Below are 15730 nucleotides of genomic sequence, written 5' to 3'. Positions count from 1 at the left end.
TGCCACATCGGCATCAAGTGTCCAAGTGGCCCTGATGGTCAGTGCTACAGGAACGGGAAACTCTTCCCATCCATCGTCCTGCAAGCAGTTTGTGAGCACCAGGGCCGCTTCATTGACACATATGTGGGCTGGCCTGGGTCAGTGCATGACTCCAGGGTGCTCCGCCACAGCCCACTGTACAGGCAGTCAGTCTACCCTCGTCCAGGGCATTTTTTGCTTGCAGATGGAGGATAGCCATGTCTCCAACATCCACTCGCCCTCATCACTCCCTACAAGAGAACAGTACATGGTGTGGCAGCCCAGCGCTTCAACAGCCACCATTCCAGGGCACGCTGTATTATAGAAGGTGCTTCTGGAATGATGAAGACCAGGTTCCGGGCCATCTTTCTGCAAGCCCTGAAGGTGCACGACACCTTTGTAGGTCATGTAAGTAATGGCCCAACAGCGCATTATAATATATATGTTTTAAAAAATTTGTTAAAAAAAAAAGAAACAGGCACATTCTCTTTTTTTTTTTTTTCAGGTCGTAACAGCATGTGCCATCCTCCACAATATCTGCCTCAGTGCTGCTGATGTCATGGCACTGGAGGATGAAGCAGAGGAAGCTGTGGAAGAGGATGAGGGGGAGACCGGGTTAGAGGCAGTCAGCGGTGCTCTCTGGCGGGAGCAAATTTCTACCAAGGTGTCTGCCCTTGTCGAGGTAGCACCAGACCATGACTACTGTATACAGGCAAGTAAACAAAGAAATCTAGGATTGCTGTTGAAACTATTTTGTTATATTAGATTCTCTGACATATTACTAGCATTATACATTAGTATTTTGTATGCATCATCTTGTGCTTTTGCATTTTCCAGATTATATCTTAGTGAGGTGGCATCCGTAATTTGAGCCAGCCCTGTAAAGTCAGTTCATGGACGATGGACTGGACAGTGGAGAGAAGCATCACAAACCTCTGCAGACCACCCTGTGTGATGTTCCACTGACCATTGAGAAAAAGACAAGCCACAGGTCTCGGTTGTTGCACCCCATCTCTTATCTTGCCTCAGCTGATTTAGCCCCACTGCCAGAGACTTCCTGTTGAGACAAGCATCAGGTCTGTTGTGCTTTTAAATATAAAGAACTCCAGGAACAGGTCACTCAGGCTAATCCTGCAGTCTCCACCATAAATAACTGTACATGGTTTTTATTTTGTCCTTCATGATGTATTATAATCTTCCTTTGTTAAAATGTTCTTGTTTTAATATGTTTGTATTTTATTCTTGTTCATTAAGACTGTAAATAAAATACACTGAAAAATACCATTCCTTTAATTCATTAGTAAAACATGAATAAAACTCATAACATTAACATAATAATTAAAGCAACGAAGACACGCACAATCCAATAATCTGAAAATTGGGTGCTGGGCCAAAAGTAAGCAAGAAAGAAAAGGAAGTGTGCACACCAGGATGATAAATTCAGACTTTTGTGGTGTGCGGACTTCCTTTTCTTTTGTGCTTTGCACCACTGCATCTGACGCCTTGCATTGCTCTTGGCTTGAATGCAGCTTATCAGCCATGGAAACCCATTCCATGAAGCTCTCTATGCACTGTTGATCTAACCTGAAGGCCACATGAAGTTTGGAGGTGTGTAGCAATTGGCTCTGCAGAAATTTGGCGACCTCTGTGCACTATGCACCTCAGCATCCGCTGACCCCCACTGTCATTTTACATGACCTACTACTTTGTGGCTGAGTTGTTGTCATTCCCAATCACTTCCACGTTGTTGTAATCGCACTAACAGTTGACTGTGTAATATTTAGTAGCGAGTAAATTTCACGACTGGACTTGTTGGACAGGTGACATCCTATCATGGTGCTATACTGGAATTCACTGAGCTCCTGAGAGCGAGCCATCAAAATGTTTTTTTGAAGCAGTCTTCATGCCTAGGTGCTTTAAGTTTATATAGTTAAGATTCAGTGGCGGATGCTGGTCTTTCAAGGAGGGGAAGCTCAATTTCAGCCTACATTATAAAATGTGTCGGTTTATTTATACAGCAGCACCCGCTGGACAGAAACTGCGATAGAAGTCAGAAAGAGTGATCGAAGTCAGTCTCCAAACACAAGCAGCTACAAAAAAACCCACCAGAAATAGAAGCTCGATTTGTCTCTAGTCGTTTTTAACAAAGAAAATGCCGCTAAGAGGATGAAGAAAGTCTTCGGTTCAACTCAGAACAGAATGAAAATTTAAAAATGCTCCCACGGATGTTTACACCAAAAGATCTCTGATTCGCTCATTTCGCTGTCAATCAAAAAGGGATTCGGCCTCAGACAGATCATCCAATCATCATGCAGAAGCTGAGCGTCCGGGCCAGCCGAGGCCAGCCCACTGCCCCATAGATGCCCAGAGACGCTGAGCGTCCGATGGGCGGGACAAAGCCCAGCATTTATCCAATGACTCGTCTCGTTTCGCTGCACTCTTTGCTTCGCTACTGAACTCTGTAGACGCTCAGCGTCCACACTGTTTAAAGCACTGGGAAGCTGCAGGAATGAGTGAGAGGAAAGCCGCGTCGTTACCAGTGATAAGAAGCTGATTCTGAACAAAAGTTGAGCGCGTTGTAGCGCACATTTAGTCAATGACATGTACACACAACAGTATATGTTTGATCACTTATTTTTTGACATTTTAGGGGAAGCTGAGCTTCCCTTGCAGTGTTAGAGCAATCGCCTCTGTTAAGATTTAAGATAGTGTTTATTTGTCACATGCACAGTTATACACAGTACAATGCACAGTGAAATGTATTTTGTACCTGCAACCATATATACACACACATATAAATAAGAAGAATAAAAATAAAAATAAGTAATTCACACTATACACTATACTCTATATACTATACACTATACACACTTTTATATGGAATTATAGATTATAATATTTACATTGTGCAATAATAGTCCAGTTAGGGCTCAGAGTTGAGCAGACGGATGGCTTGTGGGTAAAAACTCTTCTTCAACCTTTCAGTCTTAGTCCTCAGGCAGCGCTAACGCCGGCCTGATGGGAGCAGGGAGAAGAGAGAGTGTCCGGGGTGGCTGGGCTGTTTTAGGATCTTCATGGCCCTCAGCCTGCACTGCTTGGTGTAAATGTCCTGCAGGTTGGGGAGGGTGGTTCTGATGGTCCGTTCGGCTGAACGAACCACCCTTTTTAGAGCCATGAAGTCCTGCTTAGTGAAGTTTCCCATCCAGGTGGTGATGCTCCCACACATGATGCTCTCGATGGTGCAGGTATAAAAGTTCCTGAGCACCTTGAGTGGGAGCTTGAAGTCTCTCAGCCGCCTGAGGAGGTAGAGACGCTGTCTGGCCTTCGTCACAGTGATGTTTATGTGATGAGTCCAGGACAGGTCCCGTGAGATGGTCACTCCCAGGTATTTGAAAGTGTCCACTCTTTCCACCTCAGCACCACTGATGACAAGTGGATGGTAGTCCCTCTGCTGCTTCCTGCTGAAGTTGTGGCCATGGAAGTGATTGGAAAAGTTGAATTCAACGATTTGTATGAGTGACTGAATACTTTTGGCAATATGGTGTATGTCGTGAACACAAGTCTGATTTTGTGTCATTTTATGAACACCGAACAAGGAAAAGTACACAAAGATTTGTTTTTCTTTAACAGGTAACACCATTACAGAGATTGGTGCAGCTTACATCCATGGCCCATCTAAGGAGAACCCAGTGTTTAGTCTGGCTCGTGACTATGGCCTCCTGCCTCCAGAAGCCCTCACCCCAGAGAACCAGGCTTTAGACGTTGATGAAGATCCTCCGTGGGTTCCCAACTGGTTCAGCAGTTCAGGTGAGAAAGAAATACAGCAGGTGTACTTTAACAGTACACAGTCTGTCAGCTGCATAAGAGAATAAAAATGTGATTGTTATTAGAATTTTCAGTTCTGTCCTAAAGGTAAGCAGCTGAGTGCCGAAAGCATGGAACCAGCTATGGATATGTTTCAGGAGATTTTGAATGGTACTTGGCAGTTTCGTAATCGCAAAGATACATCCTGGACCAGTGTAGGACATTTCATCTGAACAAAGGTACATTATTCTGATTGTATGTCCATGTTGATGCTATAAAGCCTGAATTTAAAAAAAAAAACAGAAGAAAAAATAAGCTATGTTGCATGTCTGTGTGTTGAAATTTGTCATTCTTTTGCAGGCAGAGAGGCAAGCAGCAGGAAGGTGGAAAAATAAAACTGAAACTACCAGGAAGCTGTTACTTTCTGCCTTAAGTACCATGCTGAAAGTGGAGTGCTGTGGAAGTGCAAGTCATAGCATGGATGACCTGGACCTGGCAGGGTTTTCCATGTACAAGGGCCTACGTGGAGTGGACTGCACATTCCCGAGGTTTGTGCATCATCATATAAATAAAGGGTTTTAAGATAAATGCCACATGGACTATAGCATTGTGTGCACTCTACCCTATTGCTCATTCATTTACTGCGACGCTCCTCTGTAGCACTTTAAGTTTACGCCCTCACCACCAGCTGCTATTAAAGCGTAAAGTTGTAATGAGTTATTAAAGTGGCAATAATTTAAATCCTTAGCTAGTTCCTTAAGTGTTTCTTTTCTTTATTTTTTAGTTGCACTATTTCTGAGAACCTGCTGTTTGTATTATATTAAACATGAAGCTCTTTTGTGAGATAAGCATTAGACATCAGCTATTTGAGTTCTTTTTTTTTGTCTGTTTGTACAAAGCTCTGTAAATAAGTACTATAGAAATATAAAATGCCCTCAACTACTTCTTTTTTCTCCCAGTTAACCTTTTTATTTATTGATTGATTGAATATTATGTAGGATTCTATTTAAAGTACACACACAGAAACCATGGACGTGGGGTGAGCTGATATATAACAAAGTAAGGATAAGGTAAACTGACCTTTCTGCACTCTGCTATGTTAAAAATCAAGGGTTTTGGTTTGTAATCCAGTTAATTTGGAGAATCATTAACTGCTGACTAAGTCTTGAATGACTGTGAAACAGCCGTGAAAACACCATGAAACTGCATCAGTGCACCGTGAGGCAGTCAGCTTGTGGCACCGCCACCCATGATTGCGGTTGTATGTACTGAACTAGACTGAGAGATACATATTTATACTGTTCCAATAGTCATTTAGTCAAAGTCCAAATTAAATATTGTAATGATTTAAAATATTTCACTTTGTGTAATCTTTGTGAATATAGAAGAAATAATATACATTTATATGCAAAAGTTCACTCTTTTGAATAAATTAAAGAAAATATATATTATATAATGTTTTTCATCTCTGTGCGTGAAATAGAGTATTTGTAAATTACGACTTCTGTCAGAGTTTAGTCTTTGGGGTTTTTTTCTGTAGCCTTAATTTAACAACGAAGTGTCGTCTGCTGCAATTTTACATTTTCTTTTTGTCAGGATATCTGAAGAAGCAGCACTCAACTCTGTTCAGCCCTCCTCTCCCAGCCCACAAGCTGAAGTCCATTGAGACAGTAGGATTTGGAACGTGCGACAAAATATTTGTAGAGTTTGAAACGCCGTGGTGGGATGGTGACTGTGAGGTGATCTACCTTGCGTGGGAGGATGAGGTTTGTAATGCAGTCTCTGGAATAGTTTTCTAAGCATATACAAAATGTGTGTTTTTTACAGCATCACAAGAATATTTGACACAATTTTAAAGACATGAAATTGTTTCTTTGTTTTTGTTTTTTCTGCTTTGTTTTTTTCAATTTATATGATGCCAAATAATACCATAAATTATCTCGCTGTGGAGCCAGGGATCGGTGACTATATAAACCCTTTGTGTCTTCAGGAGAGTTTGTCAGACCATGTGTCAGATGTGAGCAAATCCTGGATAAGGAAGTTGGTGTCATTCACTGTGCTTAAACCTAATGAATCGTAAGTGACATGTTAATCTGAGGCACAATGGCAATTCTTTCCTGTATGTTTCCTTTGGAATTCAAACCAGCAATGTGGCTTCTTCTTGTTAACTCTCAGGGGTAGCCACGTTCTCTGCAGCTGGATTTGTGGACATGAGGCAGAGTATATGGAGACACTTCCTGAGGAGGAAGTCAGACATTCGATCACAGAGCTCGTCCGCACATTTACAGGTGAGTCTTATATCTGTGGTCTCAGCCTTGGAGCTCTTTCCTCCTCAGAATGGATGAAAACTGATGGTTTATTACTTTTATAATATTGCATTAAAGATGCAATAAATATGAAAAGATAAAATATCATTTAAATGTTTAATCTAAGAAACTTCTGTATGCAGTATCAGAAAAGTTCAGTTCTTCCTTTAGAAAACTATAAAACATCTGATTGCTACAGGAATAGAACTAATTTAAATAAAGACTGTATGCATATGTAAAACTGGGCACATTTAATACAGTAGCATTAAAAACAATTCAATATTCTGGTTGAAACTACTAATATAATATTGGCACAAATAGCATTTAGATGTCAAAAACCAATCACGCTCCAACTTATCTGTAACATGTTAGAGTTGACAAAATAGTTCAGTTTAGATTTATGAAACCAGGTTAGACTTGAATCTATAATTAGGAAGTGAAACCTTCTGGTGCAAAGATGTACATGTTAGACTCAGTATTGAATGGACGCCATTAGAGCAAAAGCTCCCTGGTTGGAGCCCTGGAGACGACACAAATGACTTGGGCATTGTGTCAAGAAGGGCGCCCGTAATAAAAATCTGCCAAATTAAATATACAGAGCTGCCTGCTGTGGCAACCCCTTTGTTTTAAAAAATGAATAAAGAAGGGAGAGGTTCTTGTGCATAAGAAATTTTCTTCTTAGGTAACTGATCCATAACTACTTTTTGTTGTTGTTGTTGTTGTTGTTGTTGATTGTAGACTCTTTTGGGAGTGGATGTTATGCTGTATTGAGTGAACTGTCTTTCTGCTGCGTAATAAACCAGAATGTTTGAGGGCAGATTCAGATTTAGCCTTTTCACCATTTGTTGTACAAGGTGCTGCCTGATGAAATGAGGCCACAAATAGTTACTGATATACAGGATTCAAGGTCGAAAAAGTGTAACTGTCATAAACAGAGAGAAGGTTTGATTACATAATAAAATTCATAGCTGTTTTTATTACCATTGTGTGTGCATTATTTCTCTGTGTAGATTAGATTTCTGTAGATTTTTATGTTTTCTGAAGTGGTTGAGCCTTGGTTGCTTCATAATTGTGTGTGTTTAGGTGACTCTACTATCACACCAAAGAGAATCCTGTGCACCCGCTGGTTTACTGATCCTTGGACATACGGTTCCTACTCTCACTCAGCCATAGGCTGTACAGCCAAGGACCTGAAGAACATGATGGAACCTCTGCCCTCAAAGGGAACTTTGCCACAGGTACTTATACAGTACATGCATTATACAGTAAAAATCTTGAGCCTTATATTTATTTGTACTTGTGCTATTTTGTGCTGCTTTGCTTTCCTTAGTTAGCATACTGTGCAAAAGTCTTGAGCCACCTCTCATTTCTTCATATTTTGCTTCCAAAGAGCCACATACAGCCAGGTATTAGCTCATAACTTGGCATATCTAAAATGTTTGAAGACAACTGGACAAATGGAGGACAAAAAAGTGACAGACCTAAAAAAACAGGAAAAAATCCAGCAAAGAACCTAATCCAAATATTGACTTTCAAGTTCAAATTATTCACACTCTGTTTTTGCCTTATATACTGTGTTTCCATGATTGTGTGCACATGTTTCAATAAATTACTGCACCTATTTCCCATTTCCCTAGCCAAATAGAACTTGTACTTTTGTTTGCAAAATGTATGCATACAGTACACAAGTGAAGTGAGAACAAAAGACAAGAGAAGTGAATCATATTGCCCAGGGAATTACTGACTGACAAAGAAGTGACAAAATATAACCTTGAAAAATACTTGTCTGTTTTCCGACTTGTGTGTTTCAGCCCTTGCACGTTTTGTTTGCTGGAGAGGCAACTCATCCTTGCTTTTACTCCACTGTCCATGGAGCACTTCTCACTGGGTGGCGAGAAGCTGATCGACTCATCACTCACTACTGGGATTCTGATAGTTCATGAAGTCCCTCTACCTTACCTTACCTTATCTTATCTTTTTGTCTGGCACTAAAAATCACAATGTTGAATACGGGAACAAAGAGGGTTTGTGGCTGTAATGGAAAATTTGTTTCTGAACTCAAATAACCTCTGTGTACTTATTCTCTGTAATTGTAATTTTCTAGCACAAAGACCGAGTGTGTGAAGATGGGAAATGGTGTGGGGTTTCTTTTGTTTTTTTTTTAAAGAAGTATATGCATGGAACTGAACTCCAACAAGTCCATCTAATAATTATCAAGGAGTAATAACACTGAACAATTTTAGAACAGTATGAACAAATAAGACATAATTACACACAAGCAGCTATGGCAATACAAATATAAAAACCAAACCAGGTAGATCACAGGTAACTTAATAGCTACAGGTAAGCAGTAGTCGCGCAGGTGCTTGGATCAAATTTGCTAAGCAAAGCAGGCACAGCAGAGGACCCAGCAGGAATTGAATGCAGAGTGAGACAGTGTGGGTTAATGAGACAATATTGAGCGTGAATCGAGTGACTGGGACTAGCTAGAAAGGCTGGGTTTGGTGTTTCCAGGACCGAAGAGATAAGAAATGCAGCCATGGATGAAGTAAGCTGGACTTAAAAAATACACACCAAATGTGCAAATCTTTACTGTCCATAGTGGAAGTTAGTGGAAAGATCCATATAGGTATAAATGCACTGTCTTGGCATTGCCTCAGTTTGAGGATGCATAATAAGCACAAAGTCTAGTTCAAATGAACTATGTTAAACACCATAGTGAGGACACCGTCTATGTAGATGCCTGTGTGTTTTGGCCTTCTCATAGAGTGAGTAAAAGGACCACAAATATGCTGTATGATTCAGATGCAGAGGAGCTTATTTCCAAATAAAGATAGGACACCAAATCCCTGAACCATTTCATTAAACTCAAAAATGATTTGCATTGTCTAACAGGAACCCTTCTAAGTATTTACAAACATGTCTGTTTTAGAGTGATTTTGTTGTTTCAGATCAAGCAAAGATGATTGATTAGATTTCCTATAATTAAACTAAGTCAATGAAAGTAGAAGTACTTCCTGATTTGTCACAAATGGACCAAAGGGCTCTATCTAGCTCTTAGTGTATCTATGCTTGTGATTTTTAATGAATAAATAAAATCAAATGTTAGCAAACTGCAATGTTGTTACTGTGTTTATTTATGCAAGTAAATTAATACAATACCAGCTAATTACCTTAATGTGGGTCCTGTTCAAACAGACTATCTCTACACACAATCTATGTGCTCTAATCCTCTAGTTTAATGCTGAGACATTCACTGACTGTCCCAAAAAAACTGTGATAAGACTCTGTACCTCATCAAGTAATAATAAGTTATAAGATATAAATACAAATTTTAATTAGCTATACCTACATTAAAGATACAGTTTTAAATATTGACTGAAAAGGGGAGTCTGTGTGTTTTGTAAATGCAAATAATTTTCCTCAAAGTGAGGAAATAAATTCAATACTCAATGAAATGTACTGCATTTCATTCAAGAGAGCCAATAAAGACAGGGAGAAATTAGCTTAAGCTACCAATAGAGTCATTTTAATATCTGGCGATCGTTTGGTCAGTTTTGCTCCTTTGAGGGCTTGCCACAGCAGATCATCTGCTGTCATCTCACCCTATGCCTTGCATCCTCTTCTGTCACACCAACCCTCTGCATGTCCTCCTTCACTAACAGTCTTCTCTGAGGTCTCTCTCTTTTCCTCCTGCCTGGCAGCTCCATATTCAACACCCTTTGTCCAATATATCCACTATCCCTCCACTGTACATGTCCAAACCATCTCAGCCTCACCTCGTTAACTTTGTGTACAAACCGCTCAGCTTGAGCTGTCCTTCAAATGTACTCATTTCTAATCCCGCTCACTCCCCACAAAGAACTTAGCATTTTCAACTCTGCCATCCAGCTCCACCTCCTGTCTTTCTGTTAGTGCCACTGCTTCCAAACCATATATCATAGCAGGTCCTTTCTAGGTAAACCCTCCTTTTCACTCTTGCTGCATTCCTCCACCCACTCCACCCACTTGGTGGAATAGATGGGTTTTTCAGGAAGGTAGGTTTGTGTGTGTGTATTTGTGTATGAATAGAAAAGAAAAAAAAAACACTATTCACGACTAACCCATAGACAGACATTTCAGACAGTTACAAATCATCTTTGTACAAAATCAGTAGTGATCTGAAATTGCAATATTTTTGGTATCTGCTCAGTCTTTCATTTGTAGGACGTGCTGACTGTAGTGGTGCATTTTGAAACAGGCCTAAAGTCCTATTTATATGTGTGAGTTTTATTTTTTATTTTTAAATATCTATTTCTGTTTCAGATCATGTAACTTGGAGTTGCAAACAACAATCTGTCATCTACAACCCTGGCCTTTTTCCAGGAATCTGTGGAAAGATATGGTTTTCCACTCAGGTGTGTGTGTGTGTGTGTACATATAAAAAATATGTGTGTGTGTGTGCGTGGGGGGATGGGGGGGGGGGGGCTATCCCAGCTGTCATAGAGCAAGAGGTGCATGTGCATGTACATATACAAACAGCAAATAGAGAGTAAGTGTTGTGGCCATAAAATCATATTTATGTAACTCAGTCGTTACAGTCACATTTAGCATGCTTACAAAAATGTAAAAATTTGATTAATCATTCTGATTTTTGATTTGCACTGCTTTCTCCCACATGAGTGAATTTGAAAGTGCAAGTCATTTTGACTGCCCACTAAGAAAGCACCAAGAAATGCCAGTGACTTCCAAAAAAGATCAGATAGATTTGAAAATGTCTTAATGGCTTCTTAATGTTGTCAGGGCTTCAGATTGTGTTTCACCATTTTGTGAAGTATTCCTAAACCAAAAAAATCTTAGTCTTTAGGGCAGGACTGTCGCTTTTCCAGATTTTATATTTTCCTCACTATTAGGAGTCCTATTTAATTTCAAAGCACATTCTTTTAATAATTATAAAAACAGCTGTGAGAACTGCATTGTTCTTAAGCCTTGTTTAATAAAAGTAAGAAAGCAAACAAACAAAAAAACAAAAACAAACCAGCTGTGAGACCAGGCTGCAGGCTGCAAAGCCTCGTCTGACAGGCGTTGCAGACTTGCGCCACTGGAGGGCGCCCGCGGGACACGCAGCCAAAACAGCAGGTGTTGCAGTCGAATGTGAGCTTGATTTATGCCAATATATTAGGCACATGTGTAAATACCGTGTGGGTGCATTGATTAGCAATTTTTTTTAAATCTTCCTCTTACTTAATTGATAAATTAATTGTTTATTTTGATTTGTTCTGACAATCTGTGAATAAAAAGTTTGAAAACTCAACTACACTGGAGATCAAAATTAGAGAACAATGTATGAACACTTGATTTTTTTCAGAAATGATGTCATCTACATTGATCAGCATTTGAAGGATTTTGTGTAAGGGGTACACTGTGCCACTAGAGCAGTGTTTTACAAAATAACCAAAGTATATCATCATAAAACCTTTATGTTGCAAAAAAAACCGTGATGATCATAATTAGAGAACAGCAATGACTGGAACACAGTAAGATTACAATGACATTTTCTGAAGGTTACAACAGTCAGTCTTCAGTAGGAATTGTACAGGCCTTTGCTTTGAATGAATTCAGCACATCTGTGGCCACAGGACATCAGTAGTCTCTCACACTGCTCTGGTGTGATTTTGGTCCACTCTTCTTCCACAGTTCTGTGACTGTTGTGGGTTTCTTGGCCATAACTTTGTCACCAAGGATTTTCCAGAGGTTTTCTATTGTGTTTAGATCAGGACTCTGGGCTGGCCATTTCATTGCTTCAATTTTTTCAGTTTAAAGGAACTGCTTTACCCGTTTTGCGGTGTGACAGGGAGCATTGTCCTGCATGAAAATTGCTGGCTGATTGAGTGATGAACGCAAGGATGCCATCCTGCCTTACCTGCTGCACATGACGTACTCATATTTCAGCAGGTGCGTATGGTGGAAATCGATGGCATGAAGCTCATTTAGACAAAAGCCATCCTCAATTACATTGCAGAGAAGTACATTCTGCATGTAAAGGACATCAAAGGCAGCCAAACCATAGCAGCGCCTCCACCATGTTTTGCACACAGCTGTAGACACTCACCATTGTATCTCTCTCCTGACCTACTCCATACATACTGAATCCAAATTTGATTCATCACTCCGTAAGACCTGTCACATTGATTAACAGTCCAGCTCTTCAGTAATCTGGTGTACCTCAGCCTTTTCTCTCTGTTTCCCTTCCTTAAGAATGCCTTCTCGACAGCCATCCTTCCACTGAGAGCATTTTTGAGGTAACTTTGGAGCACAGTAGCTGGATCGAAGAAGGACCAGCCTAGCGAATTGAATGACTTCTGACCAGTGGCACTCACCTCACATCTAATGAAGATGTTGGAGCGGCTCTTCCTCAGCCTCCTCAGACCCCAGGTGCGACATGCCCAGGACCATCTGCAGTTTGCATACTGGGCAGATGTTGGTATGGAGGACGCCATCCTCTACATCCAGGAAGGACACATTCAGGCTGGACAATTCATCAGGTGGACTGGCTCTGTGCTCGGCATGAAACTGGACTCTCTGGTGACAGTGGCATAGAAGAGGACTTTGGACAAACTACTGGACATGCTGGTCACCTTCTGCACACTGTCATCAGAAACCAGAGGAGCATGTTCAATGGCAGACTTCTCCTTCCCAAATGTAGGACCAACAGACTGAAAAACTCCTTTGTCCATCACGCCATCAAACTGTACAACTCCTCGCTGGGGCGGGGGCTAAACAGGAGGACACAGGGAGGGGAGCAGCAGCAGCCTCAGCCCGACCACAACACAACATAAAGAAATACTTGTCTGTTTTATTATTTCTTTATCCATATGTTTGTTTAGTGTCATTTCTGCTGTCTTTGTATGCCCATGTTATCTGTAAAACTGCTACTGGAACTTTCATTTTCCCGACGGAATCTTCCTGAAGGGATTCATAAAATTTTATCTAATCTAATCTAACCATCAACACACACATACACATACATGATTACATCATGTGAAGTGAGTGATGTTGTTACCTGAGCTTTGTGTAAACATACGTGATGCTAAAAATAAAAGCGCCAGCAGGAAGAAGGAAGTCAGACTCTCTCTCAGACACACACACGTGTGCTGGCTGACAGAGACTCTCCCTGCAGGTAAAAAGATCACTACGGGTTTCTGTGTCTTCCTTTATTTAACGGTGGTCTGAACCTAACACACGTGCACACAGACAGACAGACACGCGCACAGATCTGACAGCCATGGATCAGGAAGGACAGCCGTGAGACATTCGCAGTGCGTTCTAAGACGAGAGCCTGAGCCTGAAGTGGAAAGGTGTGCAAAAGGTCAACATATATGAGAGAGAGGCGTCCAAATGAATTTTAAAGCACATTCTTTTAATAATTATAACAGCTGTGAGAACTACATTGTTCTTGAGCCTTGTTTAATAAAAGTAAAAAAGCAAAAAAACAACAAAAAAACCAGCTGTGAGACCAGGCTGCAGGCTGCAAAGCCTCGTCTGACAGGCGTTGCAGACTTGCGCCACTGGAGGGCGCCCGCGGGGCACGCAGCCAAAACAGCAGGTGTTGCAGTCGAATGTGAGCTTGCTTTTATGCCAATATATTAGGCACATGTGTAAATACCGTGTGGGTGCATTGATTAGCAATTTTTTTTAAATCTTCCTCTTACTTAATTGATAAATTAATTGTTTATTTTGATTTGATTTGACAATCTGACAATCTGTGAATAAAAAGTTTGAAAACTCAACTACACTGGAGATCAAAATTAGAGAACAATGTATGAACACTTGATTTTTTTCAGAAATGATGTCATCTACATTGATCAGCATTTGAAGGATTTTGTGTAAGGGATACACTGTGCCACTAGAGCAGTGTTTTACAAAATAACCAAAGTATATCATCATAAAACCTTTATGTTGCAAAAAAACCGTGATGATCATAATTAGAGAACAGCAATGACTGGAACACAGTAAGATTACAATGACATTTTCTGAAGGTTACAACAGTCAGTCATCAGTAGGAATTGTACAGGCCTTTGCTTTGAATGAATTCAGCACATCTGTGGCCACAGGACATCAGTAGTCTCTCACACTGCTCTGGTGTGATTTTGGTCCACTCTTCTTCCACAGGTCTGTGACTGTTGTGGGTTTCTTGGCCATAACTTTGTCACCAAGGATTTTCCAGAGGTTTTCTATTGTGTTTAGATCAGGACTCTGGGCTGGCCATTTCATTGCTTCAATTTTTTCAGTTTAAAGGAACTGCTTTACCCGTTTTGCGGTGTGACAGGGACCATTGTCCTGCATGAAAATTGCTGGCTGATTGAGTGATGAACGCAAGGATGCCATCCTGCCTTACCTGCTGCACATGACGTACTCATATTTCAGCAGGTGCGTATGGTGGAAATCGATGGCATCAAGCTCATTTAGACAAAAGCCATCCTCAATTACATTGCAGAGAAGTACAATCTGCATGTAAAGGACATCAAAGGCAGCCAAACCATAGCAGCGCCTCCACCATGTTTTGCACACAGCTGTAGACACTCACAATTGTATCTCTCTCCTGACCTACTCCATACATACTGAATCCAAATTTGATTCATCACTCCATAAGACCTGTCACATTGATTAACAGTCCAGCTCTTCAGTAATCTGGTGTACCTCAGCCTTTTCTCTCTGTTTCCCTTCCTTAAGAATGCCTTCTCGACAGCCATCCTTCCACTGAGAGCATTTTTGAGGTAGCTTTGGAGCACAGTAGCTGGATCGAAGAAGGACCAGCCTAGCGAATTGAATGACTTCTGACCAGTGGCACTCACCTCACATCTAATGAAGATGTTGGAGCGGCTCTTCCTCAGCCTCCTCAGACCCCAGGTGCGACATGCCCAGGACCATCTGCAGTTTGCATACTGGGCAGATGTTGGTATGGAGGACGCCGTCCTCTACATCCAGGAAGGACACATTCAGGCTGGACAATTCATCAGGTGGACTGGCTCTGTGCTCGGCATGAAACTGGACTCTCTGGTGACAGTGGCAGAGAAGAGGACTTTGGACAAACTACTGGACATGCTGGTCACCTTCTGCACACTGTCATCAGAAACCAGAGGAGCATGTTCAATGGCAGACTGCTCCTTCCCAAATGTAGGACCAACAGACTACTCCTTTGTCCATCACGCCATCAAACTGTACAACTCCTCGCTGGGGCGGGGGCTAAACAGGAGGACACAGGGAGGGGAGCAGCAGCAGCCTCAGCCCGACCACAACACAACATAAAGAAATACTTGTCTGTTTTATTATTTATTTATCCATATGTTTGTTTAGTGTCATTTCTGCTGTCTTTGTGTGCCCATGTTATCTGTAAAACTGCTACTGGAACTTTCATTTCCCGACGGAATCTTCCTGAAGGGATTCATAAACTTTTATCTAATCTAATCTAACCATCAAACACACACATACACATACATGATTACATCATGTGAAGTGAGTGATGTTTGTTACCTGAGCTTTGTGTAAACATACGTGATGCTAAAAATAAAAGCGCCAGCAGGAAGAAGGAAGTCAGACTCTCTCTCAGACACACACACTTG

At 41.0% G+C, this 15730-nt stretch overlaps 1 pseudogene; it reads left to right on the top strand.

Annotated features, from left to right (window-relative positions):
* Positions 1-360: 360 nt before the first annotated feature.
* LOC115781348 (peroxisomal N(1)-acetyl-spermine/spermidine oxidase-like) lies at positions 361-8121 on the top strand (annotated as a pseudogene).
* The last annotated feature ends 7609 nt before the right edge of the window (positions 8122-15730 follow it).

The sequence above is a fragment of the Archocentrus centrarchus genome, chromosome 6, assembly GCF_007364275.1.
Source record: "Archocentrus centrarchus isolate MPI-CPG fArcCen1 chromosome 6, fArcCen1, whole genome shotgun sequence".
NCBI classification, from domain to species: Eukaryota; Metazoa; Chordata; class Actinopteri; order Cichliformes; family Cichlidae; genus Archocentrus; species Archocentrus centrarchus.
Note: the sequence above shows the minus strand (reverse complement) of the source record. Positions and strands in the feature narration are given on the sequence as shown.